Genomic DNA, 22,016 nt, shown 5'->3' with positions numbered 1-22,016 from the left:
TATAAAGCATACCTAAAAAACAATTTAAAAGGATGATAAAGATGAAATAAATGCCTTTTGTTTTATTTTATTCATTAATAGAATAATATTGCTCATCTACAGCAATGAATGTTCAGGCTGCTTCCTGTTAAAAATGTCTTGCTAATCCTGACAGCTTTATGCTCCCATTAGCCAATATCAAAGGCACAATATAAACTCAAGGCAAGGTTCATAAGGAAAAAGAGTGGAAGTAAATCTATAGTTTAGGCTGTCTTTTTATTAATTTTAAATGTGGCAGTTGCTTTCTGTCAGATCCTTGTTTTACCTCATGTGGCTGATAGAAAGCTGTGTGTTCTAAGAATCAGAGAAGCACAGGCTCTGCCATTTTCTTTTTGTGTGCTTGTGTGTACTGCTAATACTGTCTTTAATCCTCTCCATTTTATGAGTTAGTTTAGTCAAAACCAGATGCTACAGTCCACACATCCACTTAATTAGACACATTTGAACTGTAACATATGGCCCTTTGGTGAAAGTGAACAAAAAAATGTGTCAACTCTCTCCTTAGGGAAATTACACTTTTCCCCCAAGATGCCCAGAGGACCACAGGGGGCGACCCAGGCAGGGACCATCTGGCAAGTTGACCAAACAGGTGAGGTTTGTGTCAATTGGGATATTTACATAGTATTACAGCCTGACTCCTTTCAGATTGTAGCACATGTAGATATAACTTGCACTGTTTTCTTCCTGCATGGCGCCAGTTTTACATGGCCCCTACAGTGCACAGACTACAGTCAGAGAGACATTTGCTACTAGCTCATCTCGGAAAGTTCAATGGATGTCCCAGCAGAGACTACTTCCCAAACTCCAGGCATTTACATAATACCTGCACAAGTTTGCCTTACCTATGGAGTATACATCATCCGCATGCTTAATTCATATTGCTATCTGTATGGACTTACTTTGAAAAACTTAAATTTATTTAAAAAGGGAACATTACGTCACTGGCATGAAAGGAAAAACCCCTATCACTTGCCCTTCATCTTGTTTCAGAAATCCAGTTCTTAGCACAGCCTGCACACAATCCCTGCTGCCGGCCTGGGGTGGAGAGCTGCACACTGGGCAGCTGAGGGCCCAGAGTGCTTCTTGCTCACCTCCCAGCAATATCCAGCATTCAGTGGGGTGAGGCGAGACTGCATAGGAAGCACATTTCACTGCTACCTGCTGAAGGGCCTCTGAGCCAGTAGTACAGAGGGTGGGGGCGCATGCTGGCAGCCTTGTACCACCGCAGATCAACTGTGTACCACATTTGGGGAAACACATCTCTTCTTACTTCTAGGAAATACAGAACCAAATATATGAATATCGTCATGATATGATCCTTATGGTTTGCATATTTAGTGTAGTGTCTCTTACTACCCCTAACCCTGTGTCTTGATTTTCTACGTATCAGTTATATTTTCCTAGTCTAATGCCTTGTTCTTATTTATACGATGCTGGTATTTGTAGGTAGCTGGTATAGTAGGCAAGCTACCTCAAAGCTTTGTGGAACAAGGCAAAGGACGTACATCCATAAACTATCTCACATGACATTCTCTGTCCCTAATGTCATTGCTGACTTCATCTCTAGTGAGGGAGTAAGTTGCTGTATCTTACAAAGGACAGCGCTAAGGCAGGACACGTCAGTGGATGTTTTATTACATTATATCTGCTTTATGACACTTCATGATATATAAAGTCTACACAGGGACCATCTCATTTAGTATTCAGGACAGCCCTGTGAAAAGGTGAGGCCAAGAGAATGTGGAAGATGTGTCAGATGGCCATTCTGAGCCTAACTCTCATGTTCCCTTCCCTTCTCTCTTTCTCCCTCTCTTCCTCTGTAACTCCCCCACCACCAGAAGAACGACCCTGGGCTAGCCTGCTAGAGGATGAGATAAACTGCATGAAGCAGAACCAGTTTGTCGTAGCTGAAGCTTTCCTAGAACTACCAGCCCCCAACTGATCTGCCAACTGACCCCAGATGGATGAGCAAAACACCCCAGTGGAGCTCAGCTGAGCCTGTCCCAGATCAGCAGAACCACCGAGCCATGGATTAGTGAGAAATCGTAAGTGCATATTGTTTTTAGCTACCAGCTTTGGCTGTGCTTTGCTACATGGCAATAGCTAAGTGATTCAAAGACTCAGATTCAGGTTACCTGATGGACTTTGTTGGTGGCGGAGCTAGAGGAGAATCTGGCTGCTGCTTCTTGCTGGTGTAGGTGTCTGTTCACCATCTCATACCACGGAATCCATCTCCCTGCCTTCCCCTGATGAGCTGACCTCCTGTCTTCTGGAGAGTAACCTCTGGGACATTCTATCCCTCAGGGAGTCAATGGGGACATGTGGATACAGGGATGACATTCTTATGCAAAGAAAATCCTTTTAAATTTTGTCAAGTGAATCTGTTTTTGAAGACACAGCAAACAGTCTTCGGTTGTTCTGTAACTATCTGGCATCTCCATCTGCCTGTGGTTTTACATAAAATGTTCATAAACCAAATCAAATTAGCTCTATTTGATTTTCTATCTTAATATGTAGCAGTAAAATGAAACACTACGCATTGTCATCAAGAGGTCATGAGGTAGATCAGATGTCCTGAGGTTGTTTGGACTCGGGGAGGATTCAGGGAATGTTTCGAGAGGAATCTCCCTCCCATCCCTCCTTCGCTTGAGGCTTCCCATCTGACTGTTGTACAAAAGGCAACCTATAGCTTACACTAGGTTGATGTCTAAGATTATGCTCCTTCTCTTGCTTTGTAAAATCTCATAACAACATAGTAAGAAAGATCACTTAACAATGAGACAGTTAACATGTTTCCTCCCCATGAACGAAGTTTGGTGTGAAAAGAGGCAAAAGTAATGCCAGAAATAAATTACTGGCTTATATACATGTTTATTAAATGCATCATACTTGGAGCTCCAGATGTGAGAAAGACAAAGGCTAAATGCCAGCACCAGAGTTGCTAAGTAAATTATTTGGCTTCTTGCTGGTAATGAGAGGCTGCACTTGGGGGAGTTGCCATGAAATTACATGGTTCTGCTGTTTTTTTTTCCTTAATGAACACTGATCAACTCTAGGAATTGTTTGGATAAGTTTTCCCTTTGGTGTTGACAGAAAAAATAATTCTCTGTAAAAGAAAACCTTTATAAGCCCAAATATATTTTTTTCTGAATTCACAATTTCTTTATGGCTTCATTTGGGGTTGTTACTCAGCAATAAATAAATAAAATTGATTAATACATGTATTAAATGTAATTTATGATTACCTCTAATCCTCCCCCTTCCTCATACCTTGCAAAACCATACTATTGATTTGAGTTATGCCCAAGGTGAAGAATAAGTGGGAAGAAGAACCTAGAAAGATGGTAGCATTTCCAACTCATATGTCTGCAGCAGAAATGGGCAAATCTTGCAATAAAGCTGCTGATTTGATTAGGAAGACTACTAATTACACGCTATAGCGACACTCTCGTGCCCAAACTCCTATTCATAGATCTGGCATTCTTCCTACTTCTTGTTTAGAAAAAATATTTTCTGGCTTGGTTGAGAAGAATAAGTCATTAGAAGTTCCAGTAAACAGTTGTGTGTGGGGTGTCCACTTGAGCAAGCAGCTGTCCTTTGAAAATTGCCTTTATTATGTGAGGCTCCCAATTTTGCACTCAGAAGGTCTTAAAAAATCAGTTAAGCCAGAGGATCTCTAAGTAATCAGCTCTGAGAACTCTTGACTCAGCTGTGATTATTTGCTGACTGCCCCTCCTGTGTCACGGGTGCCCACCCGTGAGCCTTTGTCTCCCGGCAGCAGTGTGGTTTGCTACATGGGAATAGCTAACTGGTCTGCCTTGCTATTCAGCTTCTTCCCTTCGCCAGCCCTTTGCTGTTCCAGCCCAGGCTGCCTCTCCCTGAGTCTTACCCAGGCTCTCGCTCTCAAGAGATGCCAGGAGAATTCCCTGCTGGGTTAAGAGGTTGTGGCATTCAGATCCTCCTCACCAGCAGGTAGGAAGCTGGAAGTAAGGACCACAAATTGCTGCTGTTGCTATGGCAACCAGAGCTGCTGCTCAGAAAAGCTGTTAAAGAGGAAAAGCTCCTCTAGTCTTTTGATCTATCTTTCTGTATCTTCCCCTCCCTCACCCTGTATTAGGCTCCTCAAGCAATCATCTTTTCTAATATTTCCACCCACCTCCTCCTGAGGAAATCATTCACACTGAGGCTTAAACAACCAAAGAGCCTCCCTCCTTTAATAGGGCACAAACTCTTAAACCAAAGGAAGAAAATCTCATAATAGCTAATGTTATAAATTTATGCACCATTTGGCTGGCTGGGGAAAGTATCTCAAGGTGTAGGGTGGAGAATTCATTCATTCACTCCTTCATCAAGTGTTTATTAAATACTCACCGATGAGTACCAGGAAAAATACCAAACACAGAATTCAGAGACAAGTAAGATACAGCTTCTACTTCACAGTCTGGAGGAGAGACAGATGTGAAAATAAACTCCCACACTAAGATATTGCTGGTGTCTGACAGAAGTCTATCTGGGGCTTGTGGGGCATGAGGGAGGGGTAAGTTGGTCTATGGGAAGGGGTGTGTGGGGCGGTAGGAAAGGCTCATGAAGGACGTGAGTTGTGAGAGATGGATAGGTATGCAGTGAACACACACATTACTTTGGAGGCCTGTATATGTTCTCCCGAGTTCATTATCATGGATTAATTTATTAGTTGGTGGGTTGAGATGTTGGAGGCCCAGAGAGCCTTTGGGAAATATAGAATAAATGTGATTCAGAGAAAGGCGGTGGAATTTCACTTGTGAGTGTTTGGGAAATGAAGATGGAAACAGGGTGGTGGAAACTGGGAATCAGGCTAGGGACCGACTCAGACATCCTCCTGGGAGGAAAGGCCTGGCTAGGACATTGGACTTTGGGGAGGTGAGAGTGGGAATGACAGGAGGTTAATGTGGGAGGAGTAGTTGGCGGAAGGTAATAAAGCCCCTGGGGGTGTGGGAGCCGGAAATTGGGTGGCGACAATGGTGGACAAAGATCCATCTGATTATTATTAAGGGCAGTAGTGTCATAAATGACAGCTGGGCTTTGGGATTCAATAGATCTAAGCTTGTCTGGACTCTGCTACCACTAACTAGAGACTTTGGACAAGTAGCAGTATTTCCGAGCCTATTTCCGCAGCTGTAAAATGGGAAATACATATCTGTAATTGGTTTTATGTGTCTTCCCCCAGAATTCATGTGCCAAAGTCCTAACCCCTAGTACTGTATTTGGAGGCAGGGTGTCCAGAACGTGACCATATTTGGAGGTTGGGTCTTTAAAGAGATAATTACGTAAAAACGAGAATATTAGGATGGATGGGGCCTGGTCCAATATGACTGGTATCCTTCTAAGAAATTTGGACACAGACACATATAGAGGGGTGATGATGTGAAGACACAGGGAGAAGATGAACATCTGCAAGCCATGGAGAGAGGCTTGGAACAGCTCTTTTCTTCACAAATCTCAGAAAGAACAACCCTGCGGACACTTTGATCTTGGACTTCCTAGAACTCCTCCAGAACTGTGAGAAAATAAATTTCTGTTGTTTAAGCCACCCAATTGAGGGTACTTTGTCATGTCAGCCCTAGGAAACTGATGACTTATAAGAACTTTAATATCATAACTTGTGACGCAAAATTTGGATTTTTGCCACTTGAGTTCTGAAGCTGCTTTCAGAGCATAACTATGCAGGAACTGCCTGCAGAGCCAACAATCCACCCCCCCCCACCCCAGTGCTGATTGTACTGTTTGATAAATTGTACGCCTTGCATCGTTGTTATGTTAAATAATACTCCCTGTACTATGATTGTGTGATCGAAGGCAACCTTTTTGTTCTACAGGCCTGAGCTGACACCAGGACTTGACAAAAGCTTCATCATATATTACCCATTGTTCTCACCTCACGACTTCACTTGTTCAATCACCACGTCAGCCAATTATTGAAAGTCCAGTGGCCACCACCAATCAGAAAACAAATGATGTACGTTTATTATCTTGTTTCCCCTAGCAACCCACGTCTTTGATCATCAGCTCCTTGCAACTTTTGCCTTTATAAACCCTGCTCTATCCCCTCCATTTAGGAACGTATTCTCAGTTCATACTGAGGACTGGGTTTTCCAGTTTGCAAATCGTCACCGGAATAAACTCTCTTCAAATTTCTTTAAAAAGATGTCTCCAGATTTTTGTTTATAAAACTAATCCATGGAGTTATTGTGAAGATTAAGTAATTTATATAATACATTAAAGCATGTGATAATATTCAATATATGGTAGCTATTACTATCAAAACAGTAAGATTGGGATAAAAACAAATCCTAACCCACTTGCATATTTGGATTGTTCAGGCTACCGGGATTAATGGATTTCTCTGGTTATCTGAGTACCAGAGGACTCTGTTTCCATTCTGATGCCAGCTGAATTTTTAAACATGCCTCATCCATCCTTATACTGCTTAAAACTGAATCTTCTTATGTATTTTTATTTACAGGCCTGAGTGCCTCTCTTTAATTACAAGAGTTTGAAGTTGAATGTGTACTGCTTCTAGAAAGAAGTTTTATTTTGTTTTTAATAACTCAGTTGTCAATGTTTTCTAATGACTTGCTCCTTTTTTTCCCCACAGTGGAGTGCTGAAAATTCTAGTTAACTTTAAGGTTCTAGGAAATTGGACAAATTCAACATGTCAACATTTCCATGAGCACATTGTATAAAATGTAGTTTTACGTAACTGCTCGACACTGTGAAGATTCAAACTTGTTTCTGGAACTTTAATTATAATAAAATAACATATGCAAATTACTATCATTGACTCCATTTATTTTGGACCAGCTGCTTCTAAACAATTAACAAACAGATCATGTAAATGTAATTAGTTAGGAGAAATACCAGACTCCAAACAGAAAATAGAAGAAACTGAATTCTATTTACAATTTTCCAGATTATACTTCTCAATTGTGTTTTTGGGAAATGGTACCAAACAGTAAATTGTACTTTGTTATTGCCCTCATTTGACATTTCTACTTACCTACTAAGAGCAAAATTTATTTAGCTTTTTTCTTTCCCTTGGAGAGAAGGTTATAAACCACAGAACAAATGCTCTGTATTGGTTCTTACCTACCTAGAAAATGCTGTGCCTGGAATTTCAAGTAAAGAAGAATAAGGAAGGAAGACTATGGGAAGATGCAACTCAGAGCCTCAGGAGGAGAGAATAAAGGACTTCTAACAAAGGTATGGTGGGTTAAAATGACACTGCTCCTGTTAGGCGGTGGATCCTAGTATCCCACTCCTTGAATTCGGGATATACTGGGCTTATTTACAACCAAATTGGTAAATAGAATATGGGAGAACAAACATTATGTGATTTCCAAACAAGACCTCAGGAGGACTTGCAACTTCTGCTCTTAGTTTCTCTGAGCTCCAAGACTTCATTGCTCCAAGACTGTCATGTAAAGAAGTTTGGTCTAGTTACCTTGAAGATGACAGACCATGTGAACAGAGACACAGTTGTCAGCCAGCACCACTGCCAGAGGTATGAGTGAGGCCATCTTAGACTGTCCAGCTCCAGTCCAAGGCATGCTCAGGAGAAAAACAATCTAGCTGAGCCTAGTCCAAATTGTTGACCTACAGAATTGAGTCAGTAAAAGGGATATTGTTTTAAGTCACTAAGTTTTGGGTTGTTTGTTATACAGCAATGAATAACTGATACAATATCACATAAGACATAGAAAACAACATTTTACCAAATGCAACATTCTGTCATGATGAAAACATTCAACAAACTAGGAATAGAAGGGAACTTCTTCAACCTGATAAAGGATATCTATGAAAAACCCACAGCTAACATCATACTTCATCATGAAAGACTGAATGCTTTCCCTCTAAGGTCATGAACAAGACATGACTACTACGTCTATTCAGCATTGGACTGGAGAGTACTGGAGACAAGACAATTAGGGCAGAAAAGAGAGAAATAAAAGGCATCCGGGTTTTAAACGAAGCATTATGACATTCTATTTGTAGATGATATGATCTTATACATAAAAAATACTAAGGAATCTACTAAAAATTATTAGAACTAATATACCAGATCAATGTACAAATATCAATGTGTATATGTTTCTATACACTTGCAATAAACAATTAGAAAATGAAATTAAGAAAATGATTCCATTGACAATAGCATCAACAAGAATAAAATACTAAGAAATAAGCTTAACAAAAGAAGTGCAAGACTTGTATAATAAAAACTAAAACACTCTTGAAAGAAATTAAAAATCTAAATAAATGGAAAGATATCCATGTTCATGAATGAGAGACTTAATATTGTTAATTGTTGGAATGGCAATACTATCTAAACTGATCCACAGATTCAACACAATCTTAACAATCCTTATCAAGATCACAGCTGGCTTTTTTTTTTGCAGAATTAACAAGCTGATCTTAAAATTCACATGGAAATGCAAAAGACCAGAAATAGTAAAACAATATTGACAAAGAACAAAGTTGGAGGACTCATACCTCTAGATTTAAAAATTTACTATAAACCTAGAGTAATCAAGACAGTGTGTCATTGGCATAAGGATAGACATATAGATAAATGGAATACAATTGATAGTCCAAAAATAAACCCTTAGATTGTGTTGGACAACGAACCCAGACAATTAAACAGAGAAAGAATAATCTTTTCAAGAAATGTACTGGGACAAATGGATATTCACATGCAAAAGAATTAACTCAAAATGGGTGATAGGAGAGCTAAAACTATGAAACTCCTAGACAAAACATAAGAGCAAATCTTTATAACCTTGGATAGACAATGGTTTCTTGGACAGAAAAGCAAAAGCACAAGTGACAAAAAAAATAGATAAATTGGATTTCATCAAAATTCAAAGCATTTGTTCTTTAAAGGACACCATTAAGAAAGTGAAAGGAAAACCAGCAGAATGCGAGAAAATGTTTACAAGTTATATTTCTTATAAGGGAATTTTATCCACCATATATAAAGAAAGTGAAAGGAAAACCCGCAGAATGTGAGAAAATATTTGCAAATTATATTTCTTATAAGGGACTTTTATTCACCATATATGAAGAAACTTACAACTCTAATAAAAAGAGAAACAACTCAATTTAAAAATGGGCAAAGGATTTGAATAGATATTTCTCCAAAGAAGATATACAAATGGCCAATAAGGACATGAAAAGATGCTCAACATCATTAGTTATTAAGGAAATCAAAACCACAATGACCTACCACTTCATACCCACATGTAGAGTACTTACAAATGAGCCGTGACACATGCTAAGTTATCATTTACAAACCAATCAGCAATTATCATTTACAAACCGACTGACTTACTGACACTGGTTTTTCCAGTGGCTTTTTATGACCAAATATAAGATAATTAGATTGAGACTCTACCATGTGAAGCCACAGAGCAGGGAATGGCAGCCTTTACTGGACTGGGCCAGTTGACTATTCAGTGTGTGGATCCAATGTGCTTCACCAGCTTTTTCTGCCCAGTGATACATAAATTCTAACCAGGCCTTTCTCTGCTTTTAATACCCTAGAGATTTTTATGAAATAATTATTTAAGACGCTGACATCCCTAAAATGAATGATTACACCCAGGCAAAATAATAGTGGCTTTAACACTATTTCAGATTTTATTTTCTAGTGTCTAAAAATAGCAAGTTTTCTACCAGCCAGCCCCTCCCTCATCCCTCTGTTTTGGCACTTGTTCCCATGCTTGAAAATGGTTGCCAGAGCTTTGGCCATCACATCTGTGTTCGAGACAACTTGTAGAATGGAGAAAGGGAAAGGAAGGGTCTGGTTTCCTTCTTAAAAGGGAGAATCCCTGGAAATAGCACATATGCTTCTTACATCTCATTGACCAAAAATTGGTCACGTGACCACAGCTATCTGCAAGGGAGACTAGAAAATGTAATCTTAGCTGGTGGTAATGGGCCCACCAAAATCCTAGGGTTCTGTTACTAAAGACAGATGGGATATTGAGGGACAGCTAGCAGTCTCAGCCATACCCTCCTAATCAGGGGGGATCACAGGTCTTCAGCTTAGTTTAAAGAAAGATTACAAATTAGTGCCCCCTTATTAGCCTGGGTTATCTTTATTAGCCTGGGTTAGTGCCAGTTCTTTAGGTAAGATGCAATAATATTTATTGTAGGGGCTTATATTTCTTACATTATATAATAATATTAGGTCTGGGGGGAGTAAATATTGGCTAATCTATTTATAATGTAAGTTCTTAACCATTTAATTCAAACCATAACAATTTATTTAAGCATGGTGGAAAAAGCATGGGCTTGGGTCAGAGAGACCTTGTTTGCCACAGACCTGCTGTGAGGATCAAATGGTACATGTGAAGGAGTTCAGTAGTCAACAAATAGTCAGCTAAATGCTTGCCTATCTTCCTCTCTTCCTTTCTTACCTTCGTCTTCCCTCCCTTCCATTAAGATTCTGTGTGCTGGCAGAGACCTAGTTGAGATATGTTGCTTCACAATTACTTTTTAAAGCCAACTGTGTCTGGCTAAATTTAAAATGATATTGAGCTGGCTAGGGGACCAGTTGCTGACTTAGGCACATCTCTGGTTGAGGTTGACTAACTCTAGAGTTTTTTATTTATTTATTTATTTATTTATTTAAAGATTTTATTGGGGAAGGGGAACAGGACTTTATTGGGGAACAGTGTCTACTTCCAGGACTTTTTTTCCAAATGAAGTTGTTGTCCTTTCAATCTTAGTTGTGGAGGGCGAGGCTCAGCTCCAGGTCCAGTTGCCGTTTCTGGTTGCAGGAAGTGCAGCCCACCGTCCCTTGTGGGAGTAGAACCGGCAACCTTGTGGTTGAGAGGATACACTCCAACCAACTGAGCCATCCGGAAGCTCAGTGGCAGCTCAGCTCAAGGTGCCCTGTTCAATCTTAGTTGCAGGGGGCGGAGCCCACCATCCCTCTCGGGACTCAAGGAGTTGAACTGGCAGCCTTGTGGTTGAGAGCCCACTGGCCCATGTGGGAATCGAGCCGGCAGCCTTCAGAGTTAAGAGCACAGAGCTCCAACTACCTGAGCCACCGGGTCGGCGTTTTGAGTAGGGGAGTTCTTATGTGAGGGCAGAGGTTCAGTAACAGCTTAGAAAATAAACATACCCTCATTTCTAGCTCCGTAGCTAAGAGGCTGGTTTTTGTTTGTGTTTGTTTTTAAGTGTAGCAGGCTTTCAACGATGGAGACAGTAGAAATAGGTTCCATGAGGGGTTTGGGCTTCCTGTACCCCTGGCTTTATAAAAAGGGCACACTCTTTCAGAGGCAGACCCACTGAAGGCCCAGGAACAGCCTCTTCAGTTTGGGGCAATTCTATCTCAGTTGTTTCTTTGGAAACTACTGCCTGAATCATGTAAGCCACTGACAACAAAGAGTAGAAGGGGAAGTATTTTTTAAAAAAACATCTGTATAGCGTCCACTTCAAACAGTGATGGGGAGTGGTGGGGAAATTAACAGTTGTCTGGACAGATTGAGTCTTTAAGCTGAGGCACTAAAAAGTACTTTTCACATTGCTAAATACAACTTCCCTTCTTTACTCAAAGTTGAGATGTAACAATGGTTGATTACTATGCAGAAGCTTCTTTATCTCGACGATTTCTCAGTAGCTTACATGGGAGGATATTAATCACAGAAGTCTTTTGAGTCTTGAATAGAGTGATTTTGGTCTTCTTAATAAGTTTTGACATTAAGTTGGTGAAAGTATGTACTAAAATGTTGACAGCCTCATTAATGTTAGGGATATTTATTATCTCTGGGAATTTCAGAGACTAAATATATGAACAATTTGGGATTACCTCTTTACCCAGATGCCTTTTATCTGAAGGGATGGATTCTTGGTTCACTGAGTGGTAAATGTGGGGAAACAGACTAGTGTAGTGGATAGATCTTTAGATTAAGAGTTGGATTGCTTGGTTCAAGCCCTGCCTTGGGAATGAACTTGGGACGTGTGGAGTGTGAACTTGATAAGGGTCACTATGGGATTCATGACAAATAATTTTGTGTGTCAGGCATTGACGCAGGTGTTTTCGTTATGCTCTATTATTTAATTCTCATGTGGACTCTATGAGGTGTTATTACTTACATCTCAGGTGTGGTTACTCTCACACAGTTAGACCCGCCTGGCATCTGCCCTGTGCTGCGTGTCTTCACATGGAGACATTTTATGGATTGTAAATTATAAAAGGCTGTATAAACCTAAGAAATTGCTCTTCTCTTAGCTCCACAAAAATGGATCACACAGTTCAAGCTTCTTCTCTGAGATGCATTGGTTCATGCCCAATGAGGATTTCTGCAACTAGTGAGAAAAAATAGTTTTGTGGTTATAAAAATCACATTTTAGGAAATAAAGTCCCATGTGAAAGGCAGGGGAGCTTGTTTTAATCTAAACGAAACTTCAGTTTTTCAAGTGCCCACATAGTTGATAGTCATGGCAGACATTGTGGGGCGACCGAGTCAACTCCATTTTTATCCATAGTCCCCTTATCTTCTTCTATCTTGGAAGCTGTAAAAGCTGAAACTCAGTCTTTCAACCTTCATGACAGGCAAGGGTGGCCATGCAACACAAGTCCAGCCAAAGAGATATGGGAGTGTTGTATCATAAAACATTTGTTTGGTCTTTGTCCTCAGTTCCTGGTAGGGAGACTTCAAACCGTTGGAATTTTCTAGAGTGATCAGGGTGTCTTTGTTATTCACCTGTGGCCCCTTAAAGCTCATCTGAGTTTATGTTAATGAGGTGACTCCTGGTGAGCCCCTAAATAGTTTCAGGATGGGCACTGGTCATGCTAGAAAGAATAACCCTGTGATTAGAGGGTTGGAACTTTGAGCCACGTGATTATCAGCCTGACCTCTGCAGAGAGGAGTGGAGTTGGAGACTGAGTTCAGTCATGTAGCCAATGAGTCAATCAATCATGTCTGTATAATGAAATGCCAATAGAACCTGGTTGCCCAAAGCTTAGGGGAGGTTCCCTGGTTGGTGATACACATTGAAATGTCAAGAGGGTTATGCATCCTGAGGATACAGAAGCTTTGTATTTGGGACCCTTCCAGAACTTGCCCAGTGGGTCTCTTCTTTTGTTGGTTCTGATTTGTATCCTTTACTATAATAAAAATATAATTGTGGGTATAGTGCTTTCCTGAGTTCTGTGAGTCATTATAGTAAATTGCTGAACCAGAGAGGATAGTAGGAACCTCTGAATTTGTATCCAATTTGTCAGAAGTGCAGGTGGCCTGGGAACCCCCATGCTTGTGGCTGATATCTGTACTGAGGGTAATCTTGTGAAAGATGATGCCCTTTACCTGTGAAAATTGACCTTACCCCAGAGAGTAAGCATTAAAATTGCATTGAAGGATGGAATGTCTTTTTCCAAACAAAAAGGCAAAAGCTCATCAGGAAAAAGACCTCTGCTCTTCCCTCTTTGACATTTTCTTTTTCCTGCCTAGAATGGGATACTATGTTTGGTGGTGCACTAGCCATTTTGTGAGCATGAAGACTAAAACCACGCACAAAAGAAGGCAGAGCAGAAAGTTAGAAGAAGGTTGGGTCCATATTGACACCACAGTACAGCTATCCCAACCTTGGACTCAAGAATCCTGGACTCCTTGTAACATGAGGAAAACAAATCCCTATGTGTTAAAGTTCTCTTGGTTGGGTTTTCTGTTATTTTTGGTCAAATACATTTCTAACTGATATCTCATCCCCCATATGTTGTGTAAATGATAGCTCAGAACGGGGGAAGAGATCAGGCAAATGTCCAAGTAACATAAATTGAATATAATGTGTTTTCCCCCCCTCTTACTTCCTTTTCTGAAATGGCTTCTTGATATGTCTTTGTTATAACAAAAGAAATTATGTTAAAAAAATAAAACTCCTTTTTCTTTGCTATAATGTCGATGGGGTCTTCAATTCTAAAGTATTTTCCTGCTTTTCACAATTTGATGAATTAGAGATGACACCTTCCTTCGGATCAGCAGCTTGTTGCTCCATTTATGACAAAAATCATTGAAAATGAAAGTTAAGTTTATTTTATCTGACATAACTATATCTGCCGAACAATTTGTGAACAAATGAAATTGTACCTTTTTATGGTCCAAAACTAACAAGATTACCTATAGCCTTCAAGATTGTTAAATTTAAAAAATTTTAAATTGTCTTTAGAAATCTATAGATTAAAAGAGACTTTATAGAAATATCAACTGGTTGCAATTTATGTACCTTATTTGGAGACTGATTTGAACAAACAAAATGTTAAACAAATCTGAAACAATCAGGGTATTGAGACAATGGCTGGATATTTCGTGATTTTTTTAATGGAATTACTGTTACTTTTTAGGTGCGGTGATAGCATTGGGGTTATATTTTGGATCCTTTATCTTTTAAAGATACATACTGCATTATTTATAGACAAACTATCTTGGATTTGTCCATGAGTTCATAGCATGTCCATGAAGTTCATTGTTGAACCTGGGGGATGAGGTTCATTATACTAGTCTCTCAACTTTTCTATATGTCTGACATTTTCTATAATAACAATATGAAAACAAGCAGATGAATATGATTAGAGAAATAATGGAGTTAATAGGAACAAATAAATTGATAGTTCTGCACGTAAGGAGCTTGAAAATCCCCACTCCATCCTAACAACCGGGAAAAAGCTGAATAGATGAAAATAATCAACTCTTCTAGTATCCGTAAGAGAGGTAAGGAAACAGGACAAACTGCTGCCCTCAAGATTGGAGAGACACACGGATGAAAACAGAGTGTAACAAGTTACCTGAGCAGAGACTCAGAAACTGCCCCGGAACCAGCGCTGGGTAGGAATACCAGAACTGCAATTGATGAATTGCTGGAGGCTCAATGTGGACAACTCTAAGAGTTAAAAACTGCAGGGGCCCCAGCCATAGAGACCCCCGACAATTTTGTGAGATTTACCTCTAGGAGCTTGACCATGTTCCCACAGTACATATTAGAGAAAAATCCCTTTGTACTCACAGCAGAGAGAAGAGAAGAAGATCATTTTGAAATACACCGGAGCACTCTGTCCCTCACAAGGCTCATTCTCAGGAGAAACTGGTCAGCCAGAACCTAGCCTACGGCCTCACTGACCTGGGAAGGGAAATGCCCAACCCCAGCCTACTCTAGCCATCCTCTCCAACCTGGGGGAGAAAAAAGCCAAAGAAACACTTGTGAAGTGCACAGTCCAGAGGCACAGACTCATTGAAAGACTGAGACACAATCACGGGACTGTAGAACATTCCCCCTGCACTCCCACCAAACACTTCACCACCACATTATGAAATTCCTGTTCACAGCACTTCCTTTTACCTGGTACATCATGTCTGGTTATCAAGAAAAAAATTACAAAGCATACCAAAAGGCAAAGAGTTTGAAGAGATAGTGCAAATATCAGAACCAGATATGGCAGAGATGTTGGCATTATCAGACTGGAAATTTAAAACACCTATGGTTACTAGTCCAAGGACTCCAATGGATAAAGTAGACAGAATCCAAAAACAGACGGGCAATGTAAACAGAGAGCTGGGCATCCTAAGAAACAACCAAAAAGAAATGCTACAGATTAAAAAAAACACAAAAACCACTGTAACGGACATGAAGACTGCCTCTGATGGGCTTAACAGGTAGATTGAACATGGCTAAGGAAAGAATCTCTGAGCTTGAGGATATCTCGATAGAAACTTCCAAAAGTGAAAAACAAAGAGAAAAAAGACTGAAAAAACAGAACAGAATTTCAAGGACTGTGGGACAACTTTAACAGATAATAACATACATGTAATGGGAATACCAGAAAGAGAAGAAAGAGAGAAAGGAACAAAATAAATATTTGAAATAATGACTGAGAATGTCTCCAAATAAATGTCAGATACCAAACCACAGATCCAGGAAAGTCAGAGAACACCAGGCAGGATAACTGTCCCCAGAAGTATTCATTTCAGGGATGCTTTCTATGGTTTGTCAAATACTTAGCATTTGTAGTCCTGTGTTGTTAATTACTGTTTAACATTTTATCCCAACCAGATCAAAACCTTCTAAAAGGTAGGGACTTTTTCCTCATAATTTTTTAAAAAATTCTTTTAAAAAAGAATTTAAAATTTAAAATTTTTAAATTCTTTTTTCATGACTTCAGTGGATCTTGAACAAGACCGGTTCAGAAAAACATTTGTTCATGTGATGAGCAGCTTTTATTGTTTTAGGGCTTACATGATTATTTACATCTTATTGAATATCTACTATATTCTTCATGATTTTTTAGGACATTATCATGAATCTTTAAAAACCACTGGAAAGGGAGGCGTTACAGTCCTTAAACAGATGAGGAAACTTAGGCTCACTGGGGTTAAAAATAACTTGTGTAAAAGTGCACAGGTAGAAATCAGCAGAACTATGATTCTAACCCAGACTTGACTAATTCCAAAGAACTAACTCTTTGCACACAATATAGAAGTTGTCAATATCCTGGGAACTCAGAAAGGCAAAGAGGTAGGGGTTCAAAGGAGAATCATGGTAGTATGCAAGACTGCATTTCCTTCCAAACGAATCCTGTATATATGATCTGGAGACCAGAAGAAGTAAGTGCTGGAGTCCATCCCATGAAGTGAGGTGCATCTCAGCACTTTTCACTCAGCAGTGTTGTCTCAGACGTGAAGCTCCTGGAAGACTCTGTTTCCTTGTGAAATCCCGACCATGTCCACCAGACAAAATCAGTGCTTGAGCGAAACATGTGAAACATGTCTGCTCTTGAAACAGAAAAATGCCTGTCCGGAGGGTCCAGGGAAGAATGCTACCTAGCACAATAGATGGCTTCATTGCCCCCAAATTATGTTTTTAGAGGTCGTTCCCTTTCCCAAAGCTTTCTCATGAAGTTGCCTCCACATTCTGTCCCCTCCTTGTCTTGTTATCGCCAAGTAGTGCCATTCTCCCATCCCCCTGCCCTTTTTATTTTTTCTCAAACTAGTGCAATCCCCAGGGCTAACCTCCTCAAAAGAGAGGAGAGAGAAAATGGCAAATAATGTATTGATAATTTAATATTTTTATTCCATCATAATTCAAACTATACAGAGTACCAAATAAAACATTAGCATTTATCCCTGCCCTCTTTTCCCTCCATCCCACTCTCCAGATTTAAAAGATCACCCTTAAAAGATGGCCTTGGAACTTTCTAAACTCTCCTCTATTCAAATATCATCATAAATTTCTAGATCTGTTTATAGTTTTTGCAGAAACAGAAAAAAATTAATCTTTCAAAAGCTGTCAGCTGTACGTGCCCTTGTTCTGTGCCCCCTGTTCTGGGATCTTTTGTTTAGGAAAACAAAGCCCTTTCATGAGCTTTTCGAAAAAGCAGAGACAAGGACCAGAGCCCAGTCCACAGGGAGAGGCTGAGACTTAAGAAGCCCTAAGCTGCATTGCATAATAAAATACGAGGATGTCTTCACTGGGTGGAGAATGGTATAATTTTGGACTCCTTAAACTTCAGAAATATTGGGAGGTCCCTGGGGTTGGGAGGCTGCCTTCATCCTGGGGGGGTGAAGGCTTGAATCATTCTATTTGAATGTTACAGGAAAAGGGTGACCCCAGAGGCTGGAGACCTGGGGCCCAGTTGAAGCAGCTACTGTAATGGGATTGTATTACACATACTGTTTTGTGCCTGAGCATTCCACGTGAGACATCTTCCTTGTCTGATGTTTAGAGTGAGTTGTCACAACTTTTTGGTGATAGTGAGTGAAATATGCATCCCAAATATAAGGGCCTAGCTCATTAGCAGATGAACATAAATGAGTATCACAGGGCAAGGAAGTAAATTAACTTTGCTTCAAATGTAAATGTTCCTGCAGCAGCTGGAAGTGCATGTTAATGACCTTCATATGGCCACATAGAAAACACATCAGCAGACCAGAGCGTGTCTTCTTTTCTAGACATTGATTTTTCCCTTTGAACAAAGGGGCCATGAGGCGTCTGATTCAGAACAGAATGTTAAATTAAATGTGAAGGAGAAGAGACTGAGGCTTTTACACTGTGCGCTCAATTTTTCCACCAAAGGGAGGCCTCTGCAAAATTATCACCCAACCTGATAAGGGCACCACTGGTGGATGACAAATGCCTTGACCCCTTGGAAAATGAAAGGACTTCGGCCTGGTTGTGCTCTGATTGTTGCTGGACTCCACCCCAACATCCTTGGTTTCCTTCTGGACTCTCTCCTTGCCTCAGTTTCCCCCCTTTTGTATACACCCATCTTTCTCCCAAGTACTGTCCTCAGCACATCTGGGCTCTCCAGAAACACTCAGCTCTTGTTCCAGTTCCTGGGACTCCGATTTGTTAGGAACAGATGGTTGACTTTGGAGTTGAAAACCTGGATTTCAGCTCGGATTCTGCTGTTTAAAATGCTTTACCCTCCACTTTTCCGACTGGAAAATGACTCAGTGACTGGTCTTTACGATCTCAGAATGACACTGTATGTGGATGTGCTTTCTAGGCAATCAAGAGCTGTGGAAGGGCCAGGCAGCTTACCAGAAGCACTCCGATGTACCGTTCCTGTTACTGGGACCAGCTGAGGCTGCCTCTGGGCCTCAGATTAAGAAAAGGTGTTTTAGGGATTCCGAAATCATTTAGGCCCACAGAATGCTGGATCTGGCAGGATCCTAGATCATCAAGATTCTAGTCCCACCATGCCACCTTACAGATGGGAAAACTGAGGGCAGTAACTGTCCCAGGGCAGCGTCCAACAGGGCAGTGCCAGGCCTGGATCTTAGGTCACTTGACGCCAGTCCTGGGCTCTCCCCTCCATCTGTGATGTCAGTTCCACCCTATGGCTTGTTGTCCTTAAGCTCCAGGCTTCACAGAGTAGGAACTCAGACCGTAGCTGCAGTTCAGTGCTCTATTTTATGTGTAATGTTGTATTAGTTTGCCATGTTGTTACATAGATTTCAGAATCATATTTAATGATCATATCATATTTCATACTATTGCTCTATCACAATTTATTTAACCATTCTTCCTTTTTTTTGGAGGTGTGGGTTATTTTTGATTTTTCTCCATTATCAGTAGTATTGCCTTGGAAAATAGATGCCTTCAATTCTTTTCTCCTTTTGAATGATTTCCAAAGAATAAATTCTGAAGAGTTTAATTAAGGAGTCAAAGACTAAGAACAATTTTTTGAGATGAGCCATTTACTTATCAAACACTTATTGGAGGTCTGCTGTACTCTTAAGTTCTGACCGTTGCAAGTGAAAGTCATAAAGGCTAAACTGAATGTCCAGTGGCAAAAACAGACATCTGTTAGAATATTTACCCCATTTGTTAAGTGTCTGTTCAGTGCCAGGCACTATGCTACCAGATGTTTACATATATATTAATTCCCATCATATCACTAGAGGTAGCACTATTATATTCCTCTTTTGAAGATGAGAAAACTGAGGCTCAGGAAGTAACTACACAGTAAGTAAGAGGTCGAACTGGGATTCAAGCTGAGGTCTATTTGCCTTCAAAGCTCCTGGACTTCCCAGTCCTTCTTTATGTATATTTGTTAACCTGCTTTCTAAAAGATTGTGCAGCATTGTAGTTTGCCAAAGGTGTGTCTTTGTAGTTTACTCTGATAGCATAGGTTTAATTATTTTCCTACCCAATTTTGGAGCGTTTTCAAAATGTAAAGGTATAAACATTTATTGTGTTCTGAAAGAGTGGCTTTCAAGGACTTCACTGAAAGGATTGACTAATACAGTGCTTCAGAGAGCACGGACTCCCCTTCAAACACTGCTCTGAAAACCGCTGCTAATTCCTAGGGTTTTGCCTTGATAACTGGGCCGAACTCACTCCCGTGGTTTCTGTAACTGTCCCAGATAATGCCATCATCCCTACCATCAGGGGATTTGGGGCCTGTACTCATCACTATCAGATTTCAAAGGCTATAAAGCTCTTTGGTTTAGTGGGATTTCCAGGGCATGCGTGCTGAATCACAAGGCATTTAGTTCAGAATAACTTTTATTACACATGGGATTCATATTCATCATAGAGAAATAAGGTAATCAAATAAGCCAAAAGTAGGTTAAAAGTAGCCATAATCCCATCTCTGAGATACATTTCCATCCTCTCTATATTGTAGTATATGTTTTTATAAATATGATCTTACCATACTTAATTTCCTATAGATTTTCTGCATTTTGGCATTCTAAATATAGCATACATATCTCAAATAATTAAAGCTACTTTGATAATGTTTTCCAAATGGCTACATGGTTTCATTGTGGCATGATGCACTCAATAAATTCTCTATTATAGGATATTTAAGTGGCGTTCATCATTTTTGCTACAGTGCTTCAAGGAACACTCTTATAGTTAAGTCTCATCCACATTTTTAATTGCTTTCTCAGGATAAGTTCCTATCAATGTAATTCCTGGGTCAGAAGGCATGTGGTTTTTAAAAGGCTTTTTAAATCAATATGGATAAATTGGCACAAAAATGATACACTCCCACACTCCAGGACACTACATACAGGGCTTAATTTTTCCTGCCGTCTTAATTGGCCCATGTATTATCTCATTTTACTTTTAATTTCTATTCCTCTGGTTAAAATGATATTGAATGTTTTTTCATGCATCTGTTGACAAAATGCTCTTATTTTAAATACACATTTGACCAGACAGCTAGTTCTAACTTACCATGTTTGGTTAGGCTAGCTTCAAGGCACCATGAAATCTGGATGCTTCCATTCTGACAGGTGTCCATCTTCCGTTCTACAGCTGCTTATGGGCATGGCAACCACGATGAGCACCTTGGAGAGCAAAATATGAGAGGAAGAGATTTATCTGGAAGTAAGATTTTAATGTGCTGTGTGGCTGGAATCCAATTATTGTTGAATGAAACAATGGGGGTGTCATAAAGGCTCTTGTGTTCAACCTGAGACCTTCAGCAGCTGTGAGGTTTTGACTGCAGTGCAGGTATCAGGTATCACACAAGTGAGGGGTTGCTGCTGCTGATTTATTCCCATATCATTTCTATTTGTTGGTGCTTAAATCTGGCAACCTATTGCCAAATGTTATTTTCTTCTCCTCAGGAGAGTCACACACTTTAATTAGGCAAGGAGGGAGTGGGACGTTCGGTTGCCTGCCAGATGACACCTCTTGGCTAGGAAAGGAAATCAGTGAAAACATTAAACCATTTAAAATAGAGTCGCCTCTGTTTCCTGAAACAAAATCTCTCAAGGAAGCCTTAGCATGACAGAACTGGTTAAGAAAGACTTTATATTTTTCCTATGCTGTTTTCAGTGAATTCCTTAAGAATTATGAATCAGAGGCAGATGATACTAGAGTTTACACGCTTTATATGACTGCGTAATAATGACACAAATTAGTGTTATTTAAAATGCAAAACTGAAAAATAGTACCTAAGTCAACGCTTGCTATGAAAGCCAAATTTGCGGTTGCCATGCTTAAATCTTCTTCTCACCAGCAATTTTGTTTTCAAGATGTGCAACTTCAATACTTACTCTTTCAGGTGAAGGGATTTGGAAGCAGCTGGTAACCACAAGATGGCCTCAGGGTTTTTCTTTTGAAAATTAATTTGGGGAAGGTATTCTATAATGTTGTAAAGATTTTGTTGGGTATTCGATGGACATGCGTCCTATTTGGGAGACCACCTCAGGGATACTGTGGATACCTGATCATGGCATTGTACATCAGAAGCTAAACATTAATGAATGCCAACTATAATTTTATATATATAATGTGATGGTTCAGTGTGGGGTCGGAGGGATGGTGGATGGGGGGAGGGGGGTTCACAGTATGAGGGATATAAATGATGAACGTCTAAGTATTACCTTGTTTTGTACACCTGAAACTAATAAATAATTAATAAAAAAAAAAAAATAAAAAAAAAAAAAAAAAAAAAAAAAATACTTACTCTTTCACTT

The 22,016-nt window shown here is 39.9% G+C and overlaps 1 long non-coding RNA gene across 1 annotated transcript in view; it reads left to right on the top strand.

Annotated features, from left to right (window-relative positions):
* LOC308502527 overlaps nucleotides 1–3,261 on the top strand; it is a 17,771-nt gene extending 14,510 nt beyond the window's left edge. The window contains exons 2-3 of the long non-coding RNA XR_013994046.1: nucleotides 545–628; nucleotides 1,878–3,261. This is a non-coding gene — a long non-coding RNA (uncharacterized lncRNA). The remainder of the gene's footprint in view (nucleotides 1–544; nucleotides 629–1,877) is intronic.
* Nucleotides 3,262–22,016: the final 18,755 nt, after the last annotated feature.

Source organism: Rhinolophus hipposideros, assembly GCF_964194185.1.
Source record: "Rhinolophus hipposideros genome assembly, chromosome: 9".
In the NCBI taxonomy this organism is placed as follows: domain Eukaryota; kingdom Metazoa; phylum Chordata; class Mammalia; order Chiroptera; family Rhinolophidae; genus Rhinolophus; species Rhinolophus hipposideros.
The sequence above is the reverse complement of the archived record's forward strand: the minus strand, read 5'-3'. Positions and strand labels throughout refer to the sequence as shown.